Below are 5,615 nucleotides of genomic sequence, written 5' to 3' on the forward strand. Positions count from 1 at the left end.
ATTAGGAAATCAGAATGAGCCCAATTAAATAACCCGATGATGAACCTCAAGCTTCTAGAAAAAGAAGAGCAGGACAACCCCAAAGCTCATACAAGGGAGGAAATTGTAAAGATCAGAGGAGAAATCAATGCAATGCAGACTAAGAGAACGATACAAGAAAATCAATGAAGCCAAGAGTTGGTTCTTTGAAAGAATCAACAAAATTGACAAACCATTAGCGAACCTTATCAGAAAAAGGAAAGAAAAGGCCCAAATCCATGCAATTAGGAATGAAAAGGGTGAAATTACAACTGACTCAGCAGAAATCCAGAGGATCATCAACACCTACTTCCAGAACCTATACACCAATAAGATGGACAACACAGAAGAAATGGACAGATTCCTAGATACATACGAATTACCAAAGTTGAATGAAGAAGACCTAAAAATTCTAAACAACCCAATATCAAGCAATGAAATTGAAAATGTAATTAAAAACTTACCAACTAAGAAAAGCCTGGGCCCAGATGGCTTCACTGCTGAATTCTATAAGACATTTAGAGAGGAACTGCTGCCACTACTGTTTAAACTCTTCACTGAAATTGAAAGGGAAGCAATACTCCCAAATTCATTCCTGGAAGCAAGCATCACCTTGATCCCCAAAGCAGAGAAAGACCCAACCAAAAAGGAGAACTATAGGCCAATCTCACTAATGAACATAGATGCAAACATCCTTAATAAGATCCTGGCAAATAGAATGCAGAAGATTATCAAGAAGATCATACACCCTGATCAAGTGGCATTCATCCCAAGGATGCAGGGATGGTTCGATATATGCAAATCAATCAATGTAATACACTATATCAAGAGAGCCAAGGACAAAAATCATATGATTATCTCAATTGATGCAGAAAAAGCATTTGACAAAATCCAACATGCATTTATGATAAAAACCCTACAAAAAATTGGAATAGATGCTCTCTACCTCAATCTGATAAAAGCCGTCTATGAAAAACCAACAGCCAATATCATACTAAATGGTCAAAAACTGAAATCCTTCACACTAAAATCAGGAACAAGACAAGGATGGCCAGTATCACCACTCTTGTTCAATATAGTTTTGGAAAAATTAGCCACAGCAATTAGACAAGAGAAAGAAATAAAAGGAATAAAGATAGGAAATGAAGAAGTCAAAGTGTCATTATTTGCAGATGACATGATACTCTATATAGAAGACCCCAAGAACTCCACCAAAAGTCTTCTAGACTTAATAACCAAATTTAGTCAAGTAGCTGGTCACAAGGTCAACACACAAAAATCAATTGCTTTCCTCTACGGGAATGACAGACTCACTGAGACAGAAATAGGGCAAACAATTCCTTTCACAATAGCATCCAAAAAACTGAAATACCTAGGAATCAACCTAACAAAAGAAATCAAAGACCTCTTCTCTGAAAATTATAGCATTCTGAAAAGAGAGATTGAAGATGAGATCAGAAAATGGACAGACATCCCCTGCTCCTGGGTAGGAAGGATTAATAGAGTGAAAATGGCCATACTTCCAAAACTGCTATATAGATTTAATGCAATTCCAATTGAGATCCCAGCAGCATACTTCACAGACCTTGAGGAAACAATCCAAAAATTCATTTGGAACAAGAAGAGACCCAGAATAGCAAAAGCAATTCTAGGGCACAGAGACATGGCAGGGGGTAACACAGTCCTCAACCTGCAATTATTCTACAAAGCTACTGTGATAAAAACAGCATGGTACTGGCAAAGAAACACACTTGAGGACCAGTGGAACAGATTAGAAGATGCAGAAACAATGCCAGACACATTCAGCCATCTTATCTTTGATAAAGGTGCCAAACACCCTCCCTGGAGGAAAGATAGCCTCTTTAATAAATGGTGCTGGAAAAATTAGGTTTCAACTTGCCAAAGATTAAAACTAGACCTATATCTCTCACCATGCACTAAACTAAAATCGAAATGGATTGAAGATCTAAATACTAAAATAGAAATGCTGAACCAGTTGGAACAGAGGTTAGGTAGAACCCTTGAAGACATCGGTGTAGGAAAAGATTTTATGAACAAAACCCAAGTTGCCCATGAACTAGCACAAACAATCAATAAGCAGGATCTCTTCTTATTAAAAGGCTTCTGCACAGCAAGAGAAACCACCAGCAGTGTGAAGAGACAACCCACAATGTGAGAAAAAATCTTCACCTGCTTTTCCTCAGACAAAGGTCTACTATCTCGAATCTATAAAGAACTTAAAAAGATCAGACCTCCCAAATTTAAAGACCCAATCCGAAAATGGGCATCTGAAGTGAACAGACATTTCTCAGACAAGGAAGTAGAAATAGAAAATAAACATATGAGAAAATGTTCAACACCACTGGTCATTCGAGAGATGCAAATGAAAACAATACTTAGAATCAAACTCATACCAGAAAGAATGGCTGCTATCATGAAATCAACCAATAACAAATGCTGGCGGGGCTGTGGGGAAAGAGGAACACTGCTCCACTGCTGGTGGGAGTGTAGACTGGTGCAAGCACTCTGGAAATCAGTAAGGAGATACCTCAAAGAACTAGGACTAGAAGTCCCATTTGACCCCACTATTCCACTGCTGGGGATCTTCCCCAAAGAATTAAAAGAATCATACCACAGTGATATATGTGTGCCCATGTTCATAGCAGCAGTTTGTGATAGCTAAAGCTTGGAAACAGCCCAAATGCCCATCAACTGGAGACTGGATAAAGAAAATGTGGTTTTTTAATAAAATGGAATACTACTCAGCCATAAAAAATGAGAAATTAGAGACATTTATAGCTAAGCGGATGCACATTAAGGCAATACCCTTAAGTGAAATAAATAGGACACACATGTGTAAATACCGAATATTTTCTCTGGTGTGAGAAACTGAAAGTGTAAATAAGGACTAAATGTATAATAGGTAATGTGAAATAGGAAGAAAAGGGGCAAAGGGGAAGGAAGTGGGAGGGCTAGGGGAAAGGATAGAAGGGAATGGGATTAATATGAGAAAATGGAAAAATAGGAACAAAATCTTTGTAAATAGGGAGGACTGGAGGGGTTGAAGGGAGGGCTGGGCAAGGGTGAAAAATAAGAACCAAGAGAGACTATGTAAAGGTGCAAATTTCCAATGATGAATGTCATTCTATTGTATACCTAAAATGTACCAATGATTAGAATGAATATTCAATAATGCAAAATGGGAAGAAAAGGTCCAAAGGTGTAGGGGTAGTGGGAGGGGCAGGGGAAAGGAAAGAAGGGAAAGGAAAAATGAGAAATGGAAAAATGGAAATAAAGCCTTTGTAAATAGGGAAGGGTGGAGGGCATGAAGGGAGGGCTAGGAATGGGGAAAAATAAGAACCAAGGTGCATCATGTAAAGGTACAATTCCCAATGAGAAATGTAATTGTGTTGTATACCTAAAATGTACCATTAAAAGAATTAAAAAAAAAGTAGAGTTAGACTTACAGTAAGTCTGTTAAAAAATTATATAATCATGTGAACTTGTAAATATTTATATAAAACAAATTTTCATGTAAGAAATATTGGTTACTTATTTATAAGCACATATATTATTAGTACTGAATAGAACCTTTATTTTTTAATATTTACTATCAAGTGATCCCATTAAATAGGTAAATAAAATTGCCATGTAGTAAGAGGTCTGTAAGAAAGGGCCTCAACTCATTGCTCATTGTGAATTGCCATGGTCCATCCCCGCGTTTTCACTGTGTCTTCCCCCGTGTGATCGCCCTGCCAATGGCCCTGCGGATCTGACAGGTCTTGATGCTATAGATGAAAGGATTCATCACGGGTGGGAAAATCACAGAGATGGTGCCCATGAGGATGTGCACCAGGGGCAGGGTGTGATGCCCGAATCTGTGCACGATAGACAGTCCCAGCACAGGCACATAGAAGCAGAGCAAGGCCAGGATGTGGGAGACACAAATGTTGAGGGCCTTGCCCCCCCCCCCCCCGCCCGCAGAGGCGATGGCCAGCACAGTGCGGAGGATGGCGGCGTGAGAGAACAGGATGAAGAGGACGTCGGAGCCCATGGCCAGCATGATAACGTAGAGCATGTAGATCCTGTTGAAGCGAGTGTCTGAGCAGGCCAGGCGGATCATGTCCTGGTGGAGACAGTAAGCGTGGGAGAGGGCCCCGTGACAACAGTAGTCAAATTTCAGCAGGTGCAGGCACGGCTCCGTGGTGATGGCTGTGGTCCACCCGCCCAGCACCAGCCCGGCCAGGGCCACTCGAGGACCGGTGAGCGCAGATGCATAGCGCAGTGGGAACCGGATGGCCACCAGGCGGTCCAGAGCCATGGCAAAGAGCACGGCCGACTCCATGAAGGAGAAGGAGTGGAGGAAGTGCTGCTGCAGAACACAGGGCCACCAGGCCCACAGCCCAGACGTCAAACCATAGCACGCCCAGCACTGAGGGCAGCGTGGACGTGGACAGGCCCAGGTCTGTCACAGCCAGGATGGCCAGGAAGTAGTACATGGGCTGGTGGAGGCAGGGGTCAGTCTGTACGAGATGCAAGGTGGTGGCATTACCCACGAGCGCCACTAGGTACCCTAGGGAAATGGGCAGTGAGATCCAGCGAGGAGCCCAGTCCAGGCCTGGGAAGCCCATCAGCAGGAATGTAGGGGAGCTCGAGTTGGCACCTTTTAGAATGGGCATCCTCACGCACCGACGTCTGTTCCCTCTGCGGAAGGTGGAGAGGCCTTCGGGGTTACAGACCGTCAGCACCAGCCCTCCCGCATGCAGCTTGGCACGGCCCCCAGGTCAGTCAGTGCTCTCCACAGCGGCTATGTGGACGCCTGATTAACCCCTGCCCCCAGCCCAAACCCTTTTCCTGCTTTCCTTGGGCTTTTTCTCACTCCCATCTCATTCTGTCTTAACTGCATTAAATTTCCATAAATGCTTTCCCTAGTTTTGATCAGCTAATATCGGCATTCTTTGAACTTCTCTGAAAAAAATGTAGGATTCAATATTAGAATGATCAGATTCTTAAAATTCTGCTCCTCCCAACTTGTCTTTGTGCAGCCTTGCCTTTTCTCCCTCTTGTGGAAGAAATCACCTCTAACTTTTCCGAGCAAATTGAGGATAACTGTCAGGAGGTCCCTTATCTAATCTGCTCTGCATATCACGCCTAGTTAATTTGTGATCCTCTCCACATTTCCAGGTGATTGGAGAAGAGGTATTCAGCTTCTTTCCAAACCTAACACCTCTTGAAAAACCCCTGGCTCTCGCTGTCAAGCCTCAGACATCTTCTCAGTTCCCCTGGGGTCCTTCTTCTCACAGTTATACTAATCCTGTGTCTGCCCACAGTCTGTCTGTCTGTCTTTCTCCTTCAGTATTAGAGACTGAAAACAAGGCCTTTGCACCAAGCTACATGCCCAGTCCTTTAATTTTTTGAAGCAGAATCTTACTGAGTTACTAATTTTCCTGGGCTTTTCTTGAATTTGTAACCTTCCTGCTTCAGCCTCCCAGAGTGATGGAATTACAGGTATGCACCAGTCCTCCTGGCTATAGCTCCTGTCTTGAAAGCTACTATATTTTTTCAAATTCCTGAGAATGTTTTTCTTTTTAAAATAT

General features: G+C 42.6%; 1 pseudogene; it reads right to left on the reverse strand.

The window, feature by feature from the left end:
- Nucleotides 1–3,742: 3,742 nt before the first annotated feature.
- Nucleotides 3,743–4,697, reverse strand: LOC101712337 (olfactory receptor 51G2-like; annotated as a pseudogene).
- Nucleotides 4,698–5,615: the final 918 nt, after the last annotated feature.

The sequence above is a fragment of the Heterocephalus glaber genome, unplaced genomic scaffold (assembly GCF_053883595.1).
Source record: "Heterocephalus glaber isolate CG9 unplaced genomic scaffold, H.glaber_assembly_v1.0 deba00001428, whole genome shotgun sequence".
Taxonomy (NCBI): Eukaryota; Metazoa; Chordata; class Mammalia; order Rodentia; family Bathyergidae; genus Heterocephalus; species Heterocephalus glaber.